This window comes from Danio rerio, chromosome 10 (genome assembly GCF_049306965.1).
Source record: "Danio rerio strain Tuebingen ecotype United States chromosome 10, GRCz12tu, whole genome shotgun sequence".
In the NCBI taxonomy this organism is placed as follows: domain Eukaryota; kingdom Metazoa; phylum Chordata; class Actinopteri; order Cypriniformes; family Danionidae; genus Danio; species Danio rerio.
The window spans coordinates 43,494,246-43,519,204 of record NC_133185.1 but is presented as its reverse complement, the minus strand read 5'-3'; the positions used below and the strand labels follow the sequence as shown (position 1 = coordinate 43,519,204).

At 38.8% G+C, this 24,959-nt stretch overlaps 1 long non-coding RNA gene across 5 annotated transcripts in view; it reads left to right on the top strand.

The window, feature by feature from the left end:
• Positions 1-24,959, top strand: part of LOC141376441 (uncharacterized) — a 110,323-nt gene that overhangs the window by 34,874 nt on the left and 50,490 nt on the right. The window lies entirely within an intron of this gene.

Genomic DNA, 24,959 nt, shown 5'->3' with positions numbered 1-24,959 from the left:
TAGTTGATTATTTGAAAAAGATTTTTCTAATGATTCGTCTGTTGAACTGCATCCCAATCATCACAAATACTGCAGAAGAGCTATTAGAACCTGCATGGACCCAAGATTCTCACAGAAATCAGTCAAGTTTGGTGAAGGAATATTCATGGTTTGAAGTTACATTCAGTTTGGGGGCGTGCAAGAGATCTGCAAAGTGGATGGCAACATCAACAGCCTGACTTATCAAGACATTTCTGCTGACCATTACATTACAAACCACAGGAGAGGGCAAGTTCTTCAGCAGGATAGCGCTCCTTCTCATACTTCAGCCTCCACATCAAAGTTCCTGAAAGCAAAGATGTTCAAGGTGCTTCAGGATTGGCCAGCCCAGTCACCAAACATTAACATTATTGAGCATGTCTGGAGTTAGATGGAGGAGGCATTGAAGATGAAGCCAAAGGATCTTGATGAACTCTGGGATTCCTGAAAGAATGCTTTGTCATTCCAGATGACTTTATTAATAAGTGATTTGAGTCATTGCAGAGATGTATGGATGCAGTCCTCTAAGCTCATGGGAGTCAAACACAATATTGATTCTTTTTCTACTGCAGCATGACTTTATATTCTACACTGTAAATTATTTCTGTTAAGTGACAAGACTTTTGTCTTAGCAAAGTCAGACCTTTTGGTCCTAATTAAATTTTAAAAATCAAGGCATGATCATATTTTATTATGGTAAAATAAGCGTAATCTAGAGGCCTTTCCCCTTCAAATAAGCCACTTCTAATACCGAATGATCAACTAGAAGTCAACTTATTATTTGCTGTTCCTAACACTTGAATAGCCAACAAGACAGGCAGTGTCAGGCAGTGTATTAATATGCTTGATTGTTCATAAGGTGCACCTTCATTAGAGAAAGTCAAGACTCACTAATAGGAGCAATTTACCTCTCAAAAAGTCTAGCGGAAATATATAGAAGAATGCTTTAGGACAAAATATTATGACAACTTGTTCAAGAATTTTGCATGTAAAGACATGTAAAGTCACACAACGTTGTAAAGATTGAAGAGGTAGCTTTGAGAATTTCAAATCTGATCTGAGAAATGCACCAAAGCAGCCGAGAAGAACTGTAAGTGTAATATATTTGTATTTTTAATAATAGTTCAAGTATTATAAGCCTAATTCATCAATCATGTTTCTTTTTACTCTGTACTTTGAATAACTTAAAAGTACTATAGTAAACTTGGATGGATGGATGGATGGAAAAAGAGAGATAGAAAGCAAGTTCTAAAGGTGTTGTTAATACTATGGCACCTGATTTCCTTTGGCGCCTGTTGTTGTAAAGTAAAGTAAAGTAAAGTAAAGTAAAGTAAAGAAGAACTTTTATTGTCATTGTAGTTATACAACGAAATTTGTTTGGTAACTCACAGAGACCAGCAGCAATATAAAAAGAGAGAAAACAAACAATAGACATAATACTAAAATATAAGATGTAAGATAAAATATACTAAATGTAATAAGTCACATAAAACAAACAATAGACATAATACTAAAATATAAGATGTAAGATAAAAAATACTAAATGTAATAAGTCACAGTCTTTACATTGTGGCAAATGAGTGCAAACATGAATATCCATAAAGTGTCTTTGTGCTTTAGCAGCAGAACATCAGGAAGATAGGGAGTGGGGGGGGGGGGGGGGGGGGGGGGGGGAGGGGGGGTGACTGTTAATGTGTACGAAGAGGAGGGGTGGCACAGGCTACAGCTCTGGGGAAGAAGCTGCTCCTTAGCCTGTTTGTGCGGGTCTTAATGTGATGTGAGACTCTCACTGTCCATCAGCTTTATTTCTGACTGTGGACTTAAGTGCTTTTCTTGTGCTCTTCCTAGAAGCTTCAAGGGTGCTCGGTCACTTCAGACATAGATTGAGAGAACAAATATTACATGCAGGTTATATGTGTATACCAGGGCCGGATTAACCAATGGGCCTTATGGGCACAGGCCCAGGGGCCCGTGTGCACTAGGGGCCCCTGCGAGGGGGGAGAAAAAAAAAGACAATTTTGGAGTGTCTTTTTAGGCTAATTGCAAATAGCGCATCTAGTTGGACGAAGCTATTCAGGGTTTACGCCCATCGATGCCTGATTGATAGAGACAACATGAGTAAAGAGAGGTGAATTAATTCAGCTGCAGAGGCGCACCTTGTATGGCGCACAACATTTACTTTTGACGCGATTAATCATAACATCGGTTCGAATCCATCATCAGCTGAACTCGTGCTACTTTTTTTTCCTCCCCATTACATATCAGATTGGAAATATATTAATTTTTAAGAAACATTTTTTTTAAATAATGCAAATGTGATATAAAGTCACAAGTGTCTCGTGGGTATTTAATAATGTTTAGCCTTATTATAGGCGCCTGCTGCGCCTCCCTCTCTTCAAAAACTATATTGCTCAGACAACTATTTCCTCTGAGCAAAAAAATCGCGATCACATATTAATATTATTATTATATTTATATTGCCTTTCTTTTTTTAACTAAACAGAATGCTGTAATTGGTCAAGTGCGGAAACGTCAGTTTTGTAATAACCCGCACTAAACTGAGCGGACTTTGGTGTAACGTTATATCTGTCATAGATCAAAAATGAGTGGACAAGTGGATTTAGCAAACGCGACAGAAAGAGGAGAGGAGGCATTTTTATTGAGGCATTTTCCATACACATCATCTTTAAGAAGACCTATGATCAGGAGAATGAGGGTACAGAAGAAGACGTTATGGTAACCTTAAATGATTAGTAGCTAGCATTAACCAGGCGGAGTAGGCTAACGGCAGCGCAGCGCGGACTGGATTCATCGTGTGAGAGACAGACAGAAAAGGAGAGAGAGAGGGAGAGAGAGAGAGAAAGGCCCAGAAGAGGAGAGAGACGGGAGAGAAGAGGTATAGTGTCTGTAATTTCGGATACTTTTAGGTTTATAATCAAGTCTTCATCACGAGAAGAGTAGAGAAAATACAGGGAGAGGAGGAGAGAGACAGTAAATCAGTGTTTGTATTATGAAAGACTCAGATTCATAGAACTCAGATTCATAGAACTGGATTGGAGAAGCATTGTGCGTTATATGCCATGGCAATAATATGCTTTATAAGTTTGTAAAAGCATTAAAATAAATTACATTAAAATACCCTTAAAAAAAAAATATATATATATATATATATATATATATATATATATATATATATATATATATATATATATATATATATCAGGCCCGGATTGGCTAATCGGGAGGACCGGGAGAATTCCCGGTGGGCCGGTCTGTTTTTTGGCCGCGAGGGCCGGTGTCCCTAGCTGCTTGCACTCTCAGCAGTCACACTTTTTTCTTCTATTTATTTATTTGACCATAGCTTTTCTCTTTTTAATCATTATTTTGCCGCAGTGCCGCTCTTTTTATTTATTTTCTCACAGCCCCGTGAGAAAAATGCAGCCTGCAGGTTAACTAACGTTAATGATGATGATGTAATGTAACTATCGACCCCAATCAGCGGCACCTTAGTGAATATAAGAATTCGAATAAAATGAATAAAACACCTGCTCAATGAAAATCAAATGATTCACTACATTAATAAATCTGACATAACTTGATCAGAAATCTAAAAATAGGAGAAAAAGATTGAGCCATCAAAAGAAAGTAGTGCTGTGTCTTAAGGGTCACAAGTCATTAGTTATTTTTTACTCTACCTGATAGCGCCAATGTGGTCCAGTGGTAAGCACATTGCATTTCAATGTCGCAGACCTGAGATCGAATCTCCCTTGAAAAATCTTTTTTTTTTTTTTTTTTTTTTTAGATTTTATTGTTAAGACATAAAATACTGTTAGGGCTGTTGAACATTTGAATTTCTAAAGCAGCAGTTTTCTTGAAAAAGACGTGATAGTGCCATTAGTAACTGAATTGGAATCAGTCTGAACTGAGGTGGGCCGGTCTGGCTTGAAACTCCAGGGCTGAAAATGAGTCCCACTCCGGCCCTGATATATATATATATATATATATATATATATATGTATATACATACATAGTTTAATTTTTTTTATTTAATGCTTTGAAAAATAATTTAAATCTTTGTAGACTATAAATGCATATGTACTATATATCATTTATTTAAATATGTGGGCAACAAATTATAGATTCATTTTATTTAAAAATTATTATATTATTCTTATTTTTTAAATTTAACTATAGGGGTGCGGCCAGGTAGGGGGCCTTTCAAGATAATGTGCCCAGGGGCCCCTGAGTTCTTAATCCGGGCCTGGTGTATACAGTATACAACCTACACATGCAGGTTGTGTGTGTATACAGATTATAACCTATGGATGAATACTTTTCATACAGAAAGTGTGCTGGAAAACGTGAGAAAATCCAGTGGCCAGAGTCACTCAAGTGAACAGTGAGTTTCCTGCATGAGTTAGTGTGAACTGTGAACAAGGTCAGAGGTGTTTGTGGTCATCAAAAGCCTTTTCTTTCCAGATCGAGTGAGTGTTTGACTGGTGTTGACGGTTTCTTTTCATTCTTCATCGGTTTAGCGCCCCCTTCTGGAAATTTTAACGCTAAATAAATTTTACGCATGTAAAATCGTAGAATATAGTATACTGTAAAGTTTTAGTCAAAATGATTAGCCCTCCTGTCAAATTTAAATTCTTGTAAAAATTGTTTCTCATGTGTTGCTAAACGGAAAGTTTTTTTCAGCACATCTTTAAATAGTTTAACAAGTTTCTAATAATTTGTTTCTTTTTGTCTTTGCCATATAACAGCATATTTTTTCTAATTATTTTGCTATAGCCTACAGCTTAAAGTCTTAAATAAAGTCTTAACTAGGATGTAACTACTAAGTGGTTATGTGTTGGGTTCCTTTGAGAGAAAAAAACTGGTTCTGCAAATTTATTGCAAACTATTTGGGTGGAATTTTAAACAAATTAAATTTAGTAATGTTCAGCTTTATTTGTTTGTTTAAATTTAGCCCAAATAAATAGTTTACAATCACTTAACTTAAAAAAAAAAAAAAGTAAATCCAAGGAATCATCTTTGAGTCATTAGGAAGTCATTGGAGAACTGTGTAATTTTTTTGTAGTCAATCAAAAAATTTTCTTAAGGGGTCTAATAATATTGACCCTATTTAAAAAAAATAAATAAACAAATAAACACTGCTTTATTCCAAACAAAGTAAAAACAATAAAACTTTTTAAACAAAGAAAAATATATTGTGAAAATTTATCCCAATGCATTGGGTTATTTTGATTAAAAGTATTTTTTTTTTCATGCTGGTATTACAATTACTACTATTCATTTTATAATTGAATAAATAAATGTCTCCGCTGTGTCCTAAAGGTGAGAATGACGGCCGGATATCCTAAATATGTGTTTCATTTAAAAAAAAAAAAAAAACTAAAGATGAAGACCTGAGCGTTTTCCATTTAATATACATTGGCTATGAAGTGCATGTTTGTATCATCAACAATTAAGAGTGTTGGTGAAATGTATATAAAAAACGCGACATGGAGAGGTAATTTAATTTAAAAAAAAAAAAACTATATTATTGCGCTAAAGCTTGAATTTTATAACGCAAAAACAAAATTACACGCATATTAATACAGCTGTTCTGTGTCAGTTAAATCTGTTGACTGTTGAAATTCTACATTTTAACCCAACTGGTTGACTTATAATAAAAATAACCAAAAATTTTATAAATAACCCAACAAAGCATCAAATATTTAACCCATCTGGTTGAGTTATTAATAAATAACCTTATAAAGGTTAAAAATAACCCAACAAAGCACCAATGTTTAACTCAACCATTGGGTTAAATAAATAACTCAACGTTTTTAGTGTGTATTATTATCTGCAAGTCATCTGTCCTTTTGTCTTCATTAATTCACAGCCGGGCACCTCAGTACCCGAAATACCTGAAAGTGTCACAAGTTTAGATGATACCACAAATTTATAAAAAAATATATTTTACAATTAATTTATGTATTTTGAGAGGGGGGGGGGGGGGTCTTGTCTTCCTTCTTTTTTGTCCTTGGCTGATCACATGCATGATCAATATACTGGGACGTTAGGGCCCAGTCCCCTGCTGGCATCACTAACACCACTTTCGGCAGCAACCTAGATTTCCCATGTGGGAACCCATGTACTGACCAGGCGCAGCCCTGCTTAGCTTCGGTGGGTGACCATTTTAGAGTTGCAGAGAGATAGCTGCCAACATTTATTTTACCCGATCTACAAAAGATAACTTTAACATCAATCATCAATAGTAACCAGAAAATCATTTCAGAACAAAACTAATTTGATGACATATTCAAAGCCTCTATAAGGATCTATTTAAATTTTAATTTGTGCTGTTCCTGTTTTTTTTTTACTATTTGTCAGCAAGACGGTTTTGATCACTTCAAATATTAAACAAAAATGCAGGCCTTGTTTTTAAACCCAAATCACAGAAGCAGTGTGAAATATGTGAAAGCAATGTGAGCATGAATACAATTTAAAATGTTTTAGGTAAAGTTGTTAATTAGAGGAGTAATTTGCTCAGTTTTTATTTTTTGGGGGAGGCCCCAAAAGGATTCGCACTACACAAAGGGGCCTGCCACTGAAAAAGTTTGAGAAGCCCTGATTTAGCAGACGCTTTCATCCAAAGCACTTACACAAACAGTAGCTAAACCATAATTTAATGAATTAATTTGTTTTTATTATAAACACAACTTACTAATGTCCCTCAGTTAAATAGCCGACAAAGTTAAGTGTGACGGAAGCTATTTAGGAAACAAACATTTGACGAACATGTGCATATATTTTTATTTATTCCGGAAATGGCCGGTAAGTAATTTCCCTTCCCCACATGATGGCGCTGTTGCTTTAACTTCAGTTTTACCATGCACATCAACCTCAGTCATCAAGCTTTCAAATGTGAGTCAAATCATGCTCCATTTACGAATTTTGCTATATGTTAATGCAATTAGTTTTTAACCGTAATTACATAGGATAACAGAGTGATATCGGTTTAATATTTAATAGTTTTGTGCATCTTTCTCACTCTCACCTGTGAGCTGCTGAAATCAGAAGGCAAACTGGTGAAGGAAAGGATTGAAGCTCTGGAGTTTGATATATTCAGCCAGACATGTGTCTCTGAGGCACAGATGATGGGCAGAGCCGCCGTGGCATTGATTTTGTCTGCCCTTGTTCAAAATTCGTAAATTGCTCTGTCTGGCCTTAGCTTTTCACATTAACTCCAGCCTTGACTCGAATCTGAACCGAGAAGAAGCTTGTTTGAGTCAGATTCTCTCTCCCTCTCTTTCTCTCTGATGATGATGATGATGATGATGATAAAGAGAAGGTATATTTTCAAAATTACAGATGATCTATTAGATATATGGTTAATGTTGATCTCTTAGGACACTGATTGTGAATGGTAGTGATGGATTCCTTTGAACCACAGTTTTCTTAATCTTTAAAATTTTGTAAACTATTTGTGTTAAACCAGTGAAACAAAGTTGTGTTACGTCATAATTGTCTTATATTTAGCCCAGGGCTAAGCATAATCGTGATTGATTAATTGCATTAATTGCAAAATAAACTTTTGTTTTGAGATACATTTGTGTGTGTGTGTGTGTGTGTGTGTGTGTGTGAGTGTGTGTGTGTGTGTGTAATGTGTATATTTAATATCCATATATATAAATACACACATGGCTGCATATATTTGAGAAAATGTTTGTTTATATTTAGATATACAATTTTAATGCTATCAAAAGATTAAGCCCGATTAATCCAGGACAAAAGTTTGTATTGATATATTATTTACGTGTTTACTGTGTATATGTATAAAAATACACACACGCTGTACATAAAATACAAAAATATACTGAGAAATATATTTACATATATGTATTTATATATAATTTGTTATATATACATTTTCCATTTTATTATTTCTGTGTGTGTGTGTGTGTGTGTGTGTGTGTGTGTGTGTGTGTGTGTGTGTGTGTGTGTGTGTGTGTGTGTGTGTGTGTGTGTGTGTGTGTGTGTGTGTGTAAGTCGGAATTATTAGCCCCCCTGTTTATTTTTCCCCCCAATTTCTGTTTAACAGAAAAGATTTATTCAGCACATTTCTAAGCATAATAGTTTTAATAACTCATTTCTAATAACTGATTTATTTTATTTTTGTCATGATGACAGTAAATGATATTTCATAGATATTTTTCAAGAGACTGGTATTCAGTTTAGTGACATTTAAAGGCTTAACTGGGTTAATTAGGTTAACTAGGCAGGTTAGGGCAAGTTATTGTATCGCAATGGTTTGTTCTGTGGACTATTGAAGTGGTTAGCACTGTCGCCTCACAGCAAGAAGGTTACTGGTTTGAGTTCCAGCTACACCAGTTGGCATTTCTGTGTGGAGTTTGCATGTTCTCCACGTGTTGGTGTGAGTTTCCTCCGGGTGCTCTGGTTTCCCCTACAGTCCAATTACATGGGCTATAAGTGAATTAAAAAAACTAAATTGGCCGTAGTTCATAAGAGTGAATGATGAGAAAATGGATGTTTCCCAGTACTGGGTTGCAGCTGGAAGGGCATCAACCGATGTGTAAAACATATACTTGAAAAGTTAATTTCGCTGTGGCGACCCCTATTTAATAAAGGAACTAAGCCGAAGGAAAATGAATGGATGAATTTCTGTGCGAAGTGTACTTCTTTATGATCTCTGAACAAGCAAAAGTCACACAAGAGTTTTAATTCACATCTGTGTGAACTTTGTAGTGTGGTGTGGCATCTATATGGCTAATTATTTTATGTTTGTGTGCTCAGTTACTCGGCAAAAACGTTTTGAAAAGTTTTTGCTTTTGCAAGATGTGTCAGGTTTATTGTCTGTACAATTTTGAAAAAGTAAAACTAAATTGGCAGCTGTGTATGTGTGTGTATGAATGAAAGTGTGTAGTGCTGGGTTGCGGCTGGAAGGGCATCCGCTGCGTTAAACAAATGCCTGAGTGATCGGCAGTTCATTCCGCTGTGGCGGCCTCTGATAAATCAGGGACTAAACCAAAGGATAGTGAGTGAATGAGTGAGAGAATACATTTTTAGACATGTAATACATGTAAGGTTTTTTTCCAACTTTTTTCTTAAGTTCACTGTAAAAAAAAAAAAAAAAAAAAAAGCTGGGTTTCACGCAATTCAATCATGTTATCCCAACACAAATCAATTAAGTTAAAGGTGCAGTAGGTGATCTGCCTGTATACTAACCGGTTACCATAATATCTTTCAAACGCAATCATTTGCTAGTTTGAAAACTTTACAGTACTTTATAATACTACAGTTCTGAATAAAAAGCTGTAATTTATCTTGCACATTTTCAGTTGTGAAGCAAGCAATCTTGTCGTAATGTGCAATATTTATGGCATGCAAGGATCATTGGTCTTACTCTCACACACTATGTCATAAAGCGGCTACTGTATGCTTACGCCCCATTCACACGAGGCATCAGCTTTAACGCTTCCCATTCACTTTGAATGGGTGACGTCAGGCATTGATGAACTGCATTGTGGATCCGTTGGTGCTGCTTCAGAGGTGCGCTCGCAGCAAAAGTTGGGACTTGCTCAACTTTTCAAGTGCCGACGGAAGCGTCAGCCAATCAGATTGCTTTATGCTAAAACACCAGCTCAGACAGTGGCCTATTCCGGGCTAATTTCATTGGCTGACGCTGCTATGACAATCGCGTCAGTCCCAACTCCTTCTGTCAAGTGTGATGCTGTGAATTAGGCCTTAGTGGTTGACCAGCGGCATGCAGGAATTACACTTATTACTAAACCATACTTACATGCTGTATCAAACTGAATATTCAGAGTAGCGGTAAACAACATAGAGAGCGCGTCACAGGCTGTCATTGTTAAAAAATGAACCAATGTGAATATAAAACCAACTACACCTCAGTACAGCAGCTAGGCGGAATAATGCTATCTACTGAAGTTTTGTTGTTAAACTAAAAAAAAATCGACTATCGATGCTGTATAAGGCCCTTTATGAAACTGAAAATAGTCGCATCAATTCACAGGAAGATTTAAGTAGCTGAACAACACTTCTGTGTGTTTAACCCATTCGTAAAACAACAAAATCTACATCAGCTTTGTGTGACTAAAATAGTTTTAAAACAACTTTACCTTTCTAAAATAAACACTTCAGCCATGGTGTCAACTTTCCTCCAATATTGATTCAGGATTTTGTTTTTACCGCTCTCACTCATGTCCATCTGACCGAGGCCCGCGTGCACATGCATCGACGGATCTGTGTGAACAGTTGTTCAAATCTACATTTGTTGACAGACAGTTTGGGCTACTTAGCAGAATTATAGGAATAATCGGCCCGACAGTATTTATTGAATGAAATATTTTTTCGTTTTTAGCCTTACCTAAAATATAAAAATACATTTAGATCACTTACTTTGGTCATTACTATTGGAATGTGAAGAGACTTTTAACGAGCACAACAAAAACTGTTTCTGAAGACAATCACATACTGCACCTTTAATTGTTATTACAAATTTAAGTGGATTCAACATAAAACAATTAAGTTGTTTTTGTTTTTAGCTTGCTTTAAATATGTTGTTTGAACAAGCAGCAAAACCTTTGAAGTGTTGGCAAATGTTCTTTTACCCTAAAGGTTTTTTTAGCATATGTAGAAGGTAAAACAGATGCACACGATTTAAAAAGAGTAACATGATTTAAGCCAGTCCACGGTCTTGACCAATGTTTACAGCGCTTTTTCTTTTACCCCGTCACACATAATGTATGGCTTGGGAGGTGCTTTGGCAGTGTTTAGTCTCTGTGATGAAGGATGACGCAGTCTGGCTGGATCCTGATGGAGCAGAAATGCTTTCAGGAGGAGATGCAGGCTGCAGTTTGATCTGCGCCGGTGTCAAAAAGATTCATGGCCGGGAATGATTTGAGCTGTCGTTCGCGAGCCGGACTGCGGGAGAGAAAGAAAAAACATCAATCCATCACCAATATTTTTGAGGAACAACACCATCTATCACCTCAAGGGCATCACGCGGAGTTCATTTCTGGCGGAGGGGAAGATTTAGAGTGTATTGAGGCTTTTTACCCTGTGAGGTGAACGGGACGTCACTCCCCCGGGCTCCTCACATGCCTGCGCTGACCTTTGAACCCCTCTGTGTTTGGAATCTGAACCTAGAGGTCACGACTTTTGACCTCCTTTCTGACCTGCTGAATGTTTGACGCCCTTTAGTCAAAAAGTGAAACAGTTTGCCCCTGCACCAGGTAACCTCGTGCCCCTTCTCGTCCCGCTAGGGTATGAGAGCAGGTTGACCTCCATGGCCTTTATTAGCTGTGTGTGTTATTAGTCTTGCAGCACATCACACTGAATATTGATATCGTCATCGCTGCTCTTTATCTGGAATGTTAAGTTCTTCAAAAGACGGACTGACTTAAAATGTTGCCGTCAATGTCAAGATTGGCTTTTATCAGCACAGACGAATTAATCCCATGATGATTCTCCCTGCACTTAAACCAAGCTCTTGCCGAGGCTCACCAGATTCAGTTCTTCATAAAACTCAAGGATAATATAAACTTTCAGTCGTTCTGCATATTGGATGGTGGATTCTTATGTAAATATTTGTATTTAATAGTATCTAGCAACATAGACTTATGCTGAAAATGTGCCCCTATATACATTTATGGAGATCACAAATTATGTAGTCAGAGGTATGTATGGCTGCATTTCGTCTTAAAAGCGAACGCTATGGGGCGGTGGGTTTTGTGCTTACCAGCGGACCATTTACCTCCGTGTGGCCGGCTTTTCCAATGTTACCAGTTTGTCCAGTGGCTCGCCGTGTATGTCCGAGGATTTGAGACGCAGAGCGTAGTTGACTGTGACGACGGGGTCTGAGTCTGGTGGAAAACAGTTCCAGAAAGCGGGTAAGACAAAAACAAAAGGCAAAAAATTAAATAAACAAGTAAATAACAGGGTGAGAATGTGGTAAAATCAAAAAATGTGGTAAAAATCAGGCAGCCCCGAGGACTTTTCCTAGATTGCTTTTGACAATACTGGGTTTAGGGAAGGGGGTAATCGGGTCAGTTGGTGCTCTTTTACAACACTGTTGGTTGGGTTTACAGAAAGGGGTGGGTTGGGGGTTTGGCCAGTTGGAAATTTCAGATCTGAAAACGCACACACAGCAGCCTCCGGTGGATTTGCGAAAGCAAAAACTGCAAAAAACGTAACTCCTGAGAGCTTTGGCGCTCTCCAGAAATGTATACAAGGGTACATATTCAGAATGAGCCTAGATTGATATTTAGTGTGTTAGTTACATAAATCAGATTTCAGGAACAGTACATTTTTTACCATTGAAATTCAACAGATTGGAGTCAATTATAAACTAGCAAACCTGTTTACATGTTGTATTTAAAGACATTTGTCAGGCATTTGTCCTCCTGTGTGTGGTACTAGTTTATTAAAGCTGGGACACACCAGCATGTAGAATCGACATCTGTCATCGATTAAAGAGAGCACTCTGATTGGCTATATATATATATATATATATGATTGGCCAAATAGTATATAAATATTGACAAATAGGAAAAGTAATAGAGTGGTTCAGTGGTTAGCACTGTCGGCTCAATGCAAGAAGGTAGCTGGTTTGAGTCCCTGCCAGCAGTGGTGGATTTAGGCATAGGCAATATGGGCAATCACCCAGGGCGGCATCTTGCTGGAGGCGGCATGGGGAGATGAAGCAAAAAAAAAAAAAAGTTTGAAAAAATGTAGGGTGGTAATACTTCACATTTGGCATCTTTTGCACACGCAAGTTTGTTTATTTCTGTGTGCAACCAAACCGCTGGTGAAAGCAAACTGCCACATGCGCACAGAAAACCATTCCAGCGTGCCTTACTTGCTGCTCCTGCTCTTGTTTACATGCACGCCGATAAAATATACGCCGCTCATACGATGTAAAACCGGAGTTAAGGCCTTTTTTTGTTACTTTAATGAAACAAAATGTTGACAAGCAGTGAGTTTTGCAAGTTTACAAAACTTGTAAAAGTGGTTTTAAGCATATCACTCCAGTTTTGGGGATTTGTGGGGCGTTTATAGGGGGTGATTCGCCCAGGGTGCCATTTAAGCTAGAACTGCCACTGCCACTGCCTGCCAGTTGGCATTTCTGTGTGGAGTTGGCATGTTCTCCACTTGTTGGCATGGGTAGTCCAAAGACTAAATTGACCGTAGTGTATGTGTGTGAATGTGAGAGTGTATGGCTGTTTTCCAGTACTGGGTTACAGCTGGAAGGGCATCCGCTGCATAAAACATATGCTGGAATAGTTGGTGGTACATTCTGCTGTGGCAACCTCTGAAATGGAGACTACGCTAAATGAATGAGAATGAACGAATGAATGAAGTGGATTGAGCGTAACACAATTAAGTTGTCCACCCAAAAACCTTTAAGGTTGTGTTGGTTCAACTCATTTTAAATAAGTAGTTTGAACAAGCAGTGTGTATTCTTTGAGTGTGTATTCTGCACACACTGATGCTGAAACTATATATCATACAGCCCAATGGAGTCTTCAGCTTCATTGGAGGTCATGTAGTCCTCATGCGTGTCTCTCAGAGAGCGGTGTGTGTCTCAGGACGGCCTGCGAGAGTGTGTGACGTGCATCAGACAGTTGCGGTCGCGGCGCTGACTCTGCCACAGGGGCCGACACAAACGTCACTCTACACCCAAATGTCAGTCAACAGCGTCTGGCCTCAGGCCCACATTCACCCCTCCAATCAAGACAAAGACAAAACCACAACCCGTTTACCATTTCACACTCCATTTCACGTGCTGTTTTTGTTGTTTTTATGGCGCATTAATAAGTGAAGGTGGTGTACGCTCACAGCTCCAGCATGCGTGTCTGTGCATGTCCACAGGTTTCTCTCTGACCCCTTAGCGACCCCTGATCTCTGCTGACCCTGAGCCGTGAGCTGCCCTTTCATTCCCAGCAGGGCTGCTGACAGTAAGGCTAATTCCAGAGGGGCCACGCAAGCACCGTAAAACTGTTCCCGTTTAATGATGACAAAGCACTTGCGATGCTTGTTCTCTTTTAATTGGGCTATTTTGGCCTGTTGTTTCTTTCTTTTTTTACAAGCGAGTGTCTGTGTGAGGCCTCGGGCATCTCTCTCTCTGGGTGTGGGTTTTAAAGACTTAGTTAGCACACGTTTAGGAGTTTATTATTTCTCTTTATTTTAGGCTGGAGCATTAAGTAAATAGTTGATCATAGTGGAGAGTTTACTCAAACGATTTGCAAACAAACTGCTTATTTAAAATGAGCAGAAACAACACCTTTATTGAGATTTTTTTTGTAAACTTATTTGTTTCATGTTCAATCCAATTTGTTACGTTTTACACGATTTGTGTTGGGACAACATGACTGTCTGCATGCCTAAATGCCTTGCTGCCATGTGATTGGCAGATTATAAATTTGAGTTAACGAGCAGTAGGAAAGTACCAAATAAATTACTTTTAATTTAGTACAGTCCCACTTTATATTGTCGCTTATACCTTACATGGTAAGTAGTATGTAATTACAGTGTATGCACACACTGGTAAATAGTATTTACTTCTGTAATACTGTTGTAACTACACTGAATAGTATGTATAAGTTCAATTGTGTAATAGAACATTAATAATACAATCTTTGGTTGTGTGTGTGTGTGTGTGTGTGTGTATATATATATCACATGAGTAGCAGTGACAAAAGTAGCAGGACAAAAGACTCTTTCTCATCTCTACGTGGGACTGTCATGACCGCGAGAAGTCTGTCATAACGAGAGCTCACTTACACTTGATCAATGTGAGAATGAGGTTTGCAAGTCTTTGATTCCTGCTTTTGGAGTCATATTATATATATATATATATATATATATATATATATATATATATATATATATATATATATATATATATATAAGTAAAATCACATGAGTAGCAGTGAGATATGGCTGGGCGAGTAGCAGAGGCACGCCTCCCACCAGTGCCGAAATACAGCCATATCGCACTGCTACTCGTGTGATATTGCGTTTATACAACAGTTTGATGGCATAATTGTGTATATAAAAACAAAATCAAACATGGAGAGTCTCAAAAACCCTTTTGTATGAGGAACTACTTTCTTCCGCCTTGGATTCAAATCATAAGCTGACAGTTAAACAGATGAGCAAGCATCTTTTAAACTTTAGATCTGTAGTGTCTGCTTTTTGCTGGTTGTATGTGGGCGGAGTAATACACAAAGGGTAAAGAGGCTTTACGGGTGCTGATATTACTTAAATATATCACGGCTATCAGCCAATCAGATTCAAGAACCACACAGAACTGTTGTGTATATATATATATATATATATATATATATATATATGTGTGTGTGTGTGTGTGTGTGTGTATATGTATATGTGTATGTGTATATATATATATGTGTGTATGTATAATGTGTAATTAAATGCTAACAGTTAATCATATCAGTATTTATTACCAATGACACATTTAAATAGTATAATTTTCCTACATTTTGTTTGTGTGATTTTTGGTTGGAATATATATGCTTAGAGGTTAGGAAACAATATCACAATTCAAAAAACTTCAACCTTTAAAGCTAACAGAGAATGAGTGAATATTGCTGTGAAACTAAAAAGTCTCAGCAGGGGAGCTATTGTAACAGAATGTAATAAGGAGAACATTTCCCCAGATGCGGGAACATCTAAACAGTCGTGAAGCTGGGCTGAAATTAAGACTCATTCGTCAGAGGGGAACCGAATATACAAACCCTCAGCAAAAAGCCACAATTCGCTCCACAGTCCTAATTCCCAGCGTGTGCATTATGGTGCTGGTACTTGTGATTTCTCTACGGCCGCCTGCAATTGTCTCCATGTATACTTTAATGGGATTGACTGTTAAACCTGTTTTCTGGTCAACACGGACTCATTCTTCTGTAGTATCTGGAAAGCCGGCGGAAAAGGGTCTTAGCAGTGTGGGAATTCAGCGCTGATTCTCGAGTTATTAGTTTTGCTTGTGTTTGTTCGTCGTGTCAGTGTTGTTGATTCCTCAAGGGGGACAAAAGACTCTTTCTCATCTCTATGTGGGACTGAGATGCTCGCGAGAAGTCTGTCATAACGAGAGCACACTTACACTTGATCAATGTGAGAATGAGGTTTGCAAGTCTTTGATGCCTGCTTTTGGAGTCTCCGGGGAATGCTTGGGTTGTACATATTTATTCTGGAGGAAATAGAGAGTAGGCCTGATTTACATAGCTTGAGTTTTATTTGTTCAGGTGGATTATTGGTAGCCAGTGTTGATGGTTCAAGATGGTGGACTAGTAGCCCTGCTGAAAAATCCAGCTTAAACCAGCCTAAGCTGGTTGGCTGGTTTTAGCTGGTCGACCAGGCTGGTTTTAGAGGGGTTTTGGCCATTTCCAGGCTGGTTTCCAGCCATTTCCAGCCAGGTCTTAGCTGGTCAGGCTGGGAAATGACCAGCTAAAACCAGCTTGACCAGCCTAGCCAAGCTGGGAGTCCAGCCAAAACCAGCTATATCCAGCTTAAACCAGGCTGGTCAAGCTGGTTTTAGCTGGATTTGGCTGGTAATTTTCCAGCCTGACCAGCTAAGACCAGACTGGAAATGGCTGGAAACCAGCCTGGAAATGAACAAAACCCCTCTAAAACCAGCCTGGTCAACCAGCTAAAACCAGCCAACCAGCCTAGGCTGGTTTAAGCTGGATTTTTCAGCAGGGAGGCTATTCATAAGCCCCTTTCACACAGTGATACCGGTGAATATCCGGAAAATTTCCAGAACGACTTTACTAGTAGATTAAAAAAAGTGCTGTTAACACAGACAAGGATGTCACAGGATTTTTTCATTCACACATCCATTCCAAAATAGTGGTAAATTCTGACATCATTAACCAGAAATTAATGGCTGGGTTTGTATTTGTAAATATTTGACCACATCACAAACTCTGTGGATGAAGAAGTATTGTGAACAACTTAGATGAAAATATAGAGTAACACTTTCGCATGTCGACATGTACATAATATGTTTGTGTGCTGGCGCTCACGGGCTGCTTCACAGGCACACGCGACACGTCAAGCAACTGAAGGAAGTAGAGCTTGAAGGTAAACAAACAACGGCTTATCATAAGCATCTTATCGATAAATATTTACAAAGTTGACATTAGGAAGGAACATATAAACGTTATCTGACTAACATTTAGCAGCTAAATGTGTCTGGAAAAATATTCAAAGGCTTTTATTCTCATAAACCGCACGGTTGTGAATGAGTCTGACTGTTCTGATTGGCTAAAGCAGACGTCTCACGTCAGCACGTTCTAAACATGCAAGTGCTCTTTCCGGCAATCTTCCTTCTGCGTTAGCACAGCGCGGCATTCCGGCAAATTGCCGGCAATTTTACAACTTCTCTTTCCGTAAAAATAGCCAGAATGAATTTACTGGTATTTTCAAAAAGAGCCTGTTCACACATACGGTCTTGCTGGTAATTTTCCAGAAAGGTCTGTATGTGTGAAAGGGACTAAAAACTGTCCACGTTATCAAATGAAATGAGTATGTAATGATGACTCTGAGGAACGTGGATCCATTTGCGAGCTTTTATTAAGACACAGCAAGGCAGAGGCCAGACGCTGTTCACTGAAATAGCATAAACTCAAGAACGGCAATACGGGCTTTGGTCAGGGCAGGCAGCTTACGGTCAGAAACGGTGAGACGGGCTTTGGTCAGGGCAGGCAGCTTACAGTCAGGAACGATGGTACAGGCGTTGGTCAGGGCAGGCAGCAAACGACCAGTAAACGGGCAGGCAGGCAGTCAGTAACAGAGAGGCAATCAGACGGTGTAGAAAACGCTCAAATGTTTGGCAGCAAAACAAGACTTCGAACCTAGTCCTAGAACTGAGCTTGTATTTCAGCGTCCTGCTAATACTAATCAGGTACAGCGTAATCAGTGCCAGGCATGTGGTTAATATTCAGGAGATGAGGACCTCTGCTGGTTGGTGAAGGGATATGCTGGGACTGAGCCGGTGACAGAGTGTAGCTAACTAATTGACTGAAAGTTAATTCTACTCATTTAAAAAAAGAGTTTTGAACTCAGTGTTGAAGGTAGTGAGTTAACTAAATACCTCATTACTTCAACTTAAATGGAGTAAGTTCATAGTACTCGTATAGATTAGTAACTCAAATGGTGTGTAGCAGTAGGTTTCCTCAAACGGTTTAATTTGACTTAAGTTATTTTGCTTTACAGTAGTCAGTTGGTTTGAGTTCTCTTCATTTATTAGGTTTTACTGTGCTCAAATTGCTTTGTTTACTCAAATGGATTAAGTTCACAATACTCATTAAGATTTGTTTTTGAACCTAAATGGTTTGTTGCAATTGGTTTCCTCAAACGGTTTGAGTTACCTTAACTTTTTGGGTTTTACAATGTAGGTCAACTTGTTATTCTAGATTAGCTACATTTCCACTCAACTATTTTCATGCACATTTAAGAATATTGCATGAAAAAGACTATATAGATCTAGATCTTAAACTTTAAATGTACAGACTTTTTTCTTCAAACAGTTCCAAATGCTTAAATTTCTTTTTTCTGCTGAACACAGTCAGTGACATCTTACTCTATAAAAAATATCCATTAACTAACAGTATTTGTATTTCCTGATTCACAGTTTTTTGTCGTTTAGTTACTTGGATTATAGGACTTTTAGCTCTCTGTTGATTTTTGATGTTGATTGAATTCAATTTTAAATTCTTGTTGGCAGCTAGCTCTCTGCTGCTCTCAAATGGTCGCCTACTGAATCTAAGCAGGGCTGCGCCCGTTTAGTACCTGGATTGAAGACCACATGGGAAAGCTACAGTAGGTTGCTGCCAGAAGTGGTGTTAGGGACCTGTAGGGGGCGCTCGACCTGTGTTCTGTGTGGGTCCTAATACCCCAGTATATTGATCAGGACTCGTCTTTCGTTTAACGGATGAGACATTAAAACGAGGTCTGGACTCTCTGTGGTTGTTAAAAATCCCAGGATGTCCTTTGAAAAAGAGTAAGGGTTTAACCCCGGCATCCTGGCCAAATTTGGCTACTGTCCATCATTGCCTCCTAACCATCCCCACATCATAATTGGCTTCATCACTCTCTCTCCTCTCCTTCAAACAGCTGCTGTGTGGTGTGCGGTCTGGTGCAATATGGCTGCCATGGCATCATCTAGGTGGATGTTGCACACTGGTGGTGGATGAGGAGATTCCTCCCAATGTGTAAAGTGCTTTGAGTGTCTAGAAAAGCGCTATTTACATGTGAGGAATTAATACAAAGTGACTTTTTTGACATTTTAGAAGATTGAAAGCATACATTTTTATATTGAAAAAGTCTATAAAATGAGAGAAAAACACTGGAAAAACGCCAATCTAGACAATAGAGCACCCTTAACTATTACAAACATCAATAAATTTTCACTTTCAAAACTTTCTTTTAAAATGATAAGCCACACTAACATAGCATTATCCATTTAATCAAATCAAAACTGCCAAGTGTGAACAGACTCTTAAAAATTTATTTCAGTTCATCTTTATTTCTATAGCGCTTTTACAATGTAGATTGTGTCAAAGCAGCTTCACATAGAAGTTCTAGTAGATTAAAACTGAGCCAGTCCATTATCAGTTGAAGATCAGTTTAGTTAAGTTCAGTGTGGTTTTATATTTACTGCTGAAAGTCCAAATACTAAATCCGTTAATGTGCAGCTCCACAAGTGCCAAACCAAGCAACCCAGAGGCGACAGTGGCGAGGAACAAAACTTCACCAATTGATGAAAGTGAAGGAGAGAAACCAGACTCAGTTGGGTATGACCCTTTTTCCTCTGGCAAAACTTCTTGTGTAGAGCTGCAGTCTAGGTGCAGGAGGCTGGAGAATGCTGGACGTCCATTGTGGAAAAGCTGCAGGCGTTAACAGGGCTCCGGCAGGTGTTCAGGCTGGCCCACGAGATCAATGCGAAGACTACTCTATCACTGAGGTCCTATGGGAATCAGTCTCATGCTCTCCAATCCTTCATGTCCACCACAGCATCTGCTCAGGATACGACCTGGTCCAGGATTATGGAGACTTCCAGAAGTCCTCTATGGTTGGCATCATTTCTTCACAAGTTTTGGATCACATCTATGGCCAAAAAAAAAAAACGTTAACTTCTAGTGTCCAAATGTCTGTTTTTTTTTCTTGAGCAAGATGTTTCTTGTGCAGCACAGTGGCTCAGTGGTTAGAGCTGTCGCCGCACAGCAAGGAGATCACTGGTTTGAGTCCCTGCTCGGCCAGTTGGCGTTTCTGTGTGGAGTTTGCATGTTCTCCTCATGTTGGCGTAGGTTTCCTTTGAGTGCTACAGTTCCACAGTCCAAAGACATGCAGTGGAAGTGAATTGGGTTAACATACTTGAATGCGTGTGTAAATACGAGAATGTATGGGTGTTTCCCAATACTGGGTTGCTGTAAGAGAATCCGCCTCATGAAATATATGCTAGAATAGTTGGCGGTTCATTCCATTGTGGCGACCCCTGACAAATAACAGATTAAACTGAAGGAAAATTAATTAACGTGTTTCTTCCTTAAATCCCCATCACTAGAGGATCACTAGAGGACATGAGTTGTGCAGAGTATATCAGGAGACGTCCTGTCCTTTCAAACACCTCATAAAAGTCTAGTTTTTACCCAAACTTCCTGAACCTCCACTGGTTTTTCCACTTCAGTTGATTTCGAGCAGACGAAGCGAGAAGGATTGTAGAAGCGTGTTCCGGTCTTAGTTAAGATGTCAGCGGTGTGTGTGTGTGCTTTCTCAAGGTCAACACACCCTAATAAGAATTCACCAGAGACCGCTGTTATTATCAGCGAAATGGCTGAGGTGAAAAAAAAAAACAAAGAAACGTAATTATTCCCAGGCATTCGATAGATAAAGCCTCTCATTGGAGGACGAAATTGTTTTAGAAGGTGTTGATTTCCCAAAATGGCCCTTTTTTTGTTACCTTCAAGAGTTAATTGTGCTTTACGCCGTCGGACATCTAGCTCTAGTTAAAAATCATGACATACCCTTCAGACATAACAAGCTCCTCTATGAGTTCCTGGGCAACGTCCAAGTTAAATGCCCTCTGTGGGATCCTTGATAACTGTTGAAAATCAGCCGATCAGGCCATGGACGTGCTGTAAAACTGCAGCCATCACTCTGTGTCTGATGTGGAGGTCAGCGCCAGCAAAGCCAAAAGGGCACATCAATTTTTACAGCCCTCCTGAGGACGGGCAAGTTTCTTTCTCTCTCTCTCTTTCTCTCTCTGTCACCTTTCTGTGTGGGGTGAGCGGATACGTGTTGTTTCTCAAGGCTGTTATTTGTATGATGTGTGATGAAGCATGTGCACATACTTTCTGATCTGAACATGATGGCAATGGATGGACGGCAATGCAACTATTCTCTTTATAGATTTTTTTTCGTGTCTTCTTATGTCACTTTGTAAAGAGCACATATGGATCTGGGGAAAACCATTGTTGTTTTGGTTGACAAGTGCTAGTACATGCCTATAGAGTGAATGTGAAAATCGTTGTTTGCACTGGTAAAACGCTAAAAAAAAATGCTGGCTTCCACACAATCGATTTGTGTTGGGGCAACATGAAGGAATTAATTTAGATTATTAGTTTTTTTTTCTTTCAAATTTAAAGGGCACATAGGTTACCCCTTTTTTCATATTTATTATACGTCTTTTGTGTCCCTAGAATGTGTCTGTAAAGTTTCAGCTCAAAACACCCATCAGAGTATTTATTATAGCTGTTTGAAGTGTCTTATATGTATTATATTATATGTATTATTATATTATATTATAGTGTATTATAGTTGGAAAAAGGTTGTTGCTGTTTTTTTGCACTGGGCCTTTAAGGCTAGTCCTCCCCGCCCACCGTTCCCACATGCCTGTCAGCAACATGCCTCAATCGCCGCCCTCGGCTGCCTCAGGAAGCAGATCTCACCTAAAGTTTGTGAGAAATACTACAGTAAGAACTTTACCAATCAATATTTGATGCATTTTTTGTGGAGTTGCAACAATGAGTTCACACACACACAGCGAAGACACACAGACACACACACACATAGCACAGACACATAGCAAGACACACACGCATATACATAGCGCAGACAGACAGACACAGACACACACATAGCACAGACAAGTAGCGCAGACACACACACACACATACATAGCGTAGACATGCAGACAGACAGACACACACACACACACATAGCACAGACAAGTAGCGCAGACACACACACACACACATACATAGTGTAGACACGCAGACACACTCACTAACATACATAGCGCAAACACACACACATAGAGACAGAGAGAGAGAGACACAGTTGTGCTGATGAAGTGAATCAGAAGTGAATGGCTGTACTTCATTACACACGTGCACACGTTTTAAAACATGTTAAACTTGTAAAACTCACTCTTGATCACGTCTGATGATGACTGATGATCCTAGCAACCTGAACAGACCTTTTATTCCCGGTTGCTTTGCGCTCGTCCTGTCTTGTCGATATGATTTTATGCATTACTACGGAGACACGTTAATGCACGCAGCTGTCAATCAATATTGGTGGGCGGGGTGACCGCACTCCTACGTAAAGTTGCGGTCGATCTGAAAACCGCTCCAATTGGTCCACCGTTTTTATATTGTTAAATTTGAAAAAAAGGACTGGGTGTGTTTATTTCACCCCAATATGACAGTATATACATTATATTTACATACATGTATGTCTAAACTGCTTATAAAGTAGATTTATCACCATAGGTGCCCTTTAATTAGATCGAACATTAAACAATGAAATCCCCATCCACCCCCACCCCCCCTTTCCTTCTTTATAATACAATTCTGAATGAAAAACTATATTATATCTAGCACGTTTTCAGTTGTGTAGCAAGAAAAACTTGTTGTAATGATCGCTGGTCTCACTCTCTCATGTGCTTTGTCCTAAAGCAACTACTGTATGTTTAACGGTTAGCTGGGGGGCTGCAGGAATTACACTTATTACTAAGCCATACTTACATGCTATTTCAGACTAAATATTCAGAGTAGCATGGTAAACAATATAGAAAGCGTGTCACAGGCTGTCATTGTTCAAAAATGAACCGATGTGAATATAAAATAGTGATGGACCGTTATCGGTGTTAACGTGCTGCATTGACTGCTCCAATATTTAGCACATTCAAATCAAGAGCTGTGCCTTTACTGTATGAGCACTGTGCTGCGTCTGACAGATCGCACTATTATCTTTATTTTCTGTTTCATTGTTATTAAAAGCCTTCATTCTTGTTTATGTAAAGCACTTTACCATTGTGTATGAAATGTGCTATATAAATGAGCTTGCCTTGCTAATGTTCAAAGAACGTACTGAGACCCAAAAAAACACAATGTTGTAATTTTCAAACATTTGCAATTGAAATCCATTTGCATTTACAGGCATACATAACACATTTGCGCGCGTACACACACACACGCACACACACATGATTGTTGGTTAAATGCACCTTTACATTAGCACGACTGATTTACTATTCTCTCTATTGTGGCCGGTTTAAAATGAATCTTTGGACATAATTCTCTATACTCACAAACGCAGTGTAGATATCGTGTGTGTTTGGTGAAGCTTCATTTGGCTATCAGACATTATCAGACACTTATTGGTCGGTGTCCTACTTTCCAGCGTAGGAGTTTTGCAAACTCAGCTATAGTGCCAGCCAATCCTTCAGCTTTCTTTTTGGCAGCACAAGGACGAAACGATGGCTTAGACAGCTTCAGGGGACAGCAGAGCCGGAGAGAGAGATAAGAGAACAAAAAACAAACAGAGCTGAGGAAGAGGAAGGAGGGCTAGAGGACAACCACGAAGAAGAAGGAGAGAAAGTTGTCAGGGATCGGGGTGACCCTGAGCCGCGCGCAATCATGTCCTGCCAAATTTCAGAGAAAGGAAACCAGGCCACCTTGTATTTTTTTTTTTTCCGCACGACAGTCGGACACGGTGTCACATCCACCGCAGAACACAGACATGCTCGTGATCCGAAGAGATTGTCTTTGAAAAACTCTCATCAGACCATCTAAATTAGCTGTAAAAAGAGAGTAGATGTGGATTCCAACTGCAGTTGTTTGGCAAAGTGTCTTGTTTGTCATTGATCGCCATTCCTTCATTTTTTATTGTCTAGATAGGCATTGCTTACATTGTTTTGCAATAATTAACAGTCATATTTGTGCCCATGGGGTACGTAAATGCCCGTTTTTATATTATTTAGTTATAATTAAGATGTATACATCACCGGAAAGTTTGCATTGGTATATACTTTGTTAGGATAAGACAATATTTCGCCAACATACAACTTGAAAAACTAAAATCTGAGTTTTCAAAAAAATAAAAAGAGAGAAAGTTGCCTTTAAAGCTGGCTAAATGTGGTGCTTGTTAATACATCTTATAATCAAAAATAGAGTTTTGATCTATTTACAATTGGAAATTTACAAAATATGTTCATGGACTATGATCTTCACTTGCAATGCAATGTGTTTTTTTGTTAGTTTTTTAGTTAATTTATTAATTCTCATTTATTAGTTTAAACTTTTTTTTCTGGGAATCAACCTACAATCTTAGTCAGCCCAGGCTCACTGGAAACATGTGCTTCAGCCTAAATTGTGGCATGAAGTTTGTTGCTCCGGGTGCCTTTTGTTGCACATTTTAGATGGCAAATCCTCTAGAGGACGCTGTCTACATTTGTGCAAATCTTAAAAATGTTAGGGTTCTGTTTTAAAGTTAAACATAAGAGAACAGTGGACAGTGGCCACATAGTTTTACCTTGATTTTACATGCTTTTGTGGAACCGTGCTTCATTACTTGAACATGAGTGCTCTGCTGTACAAGTACAA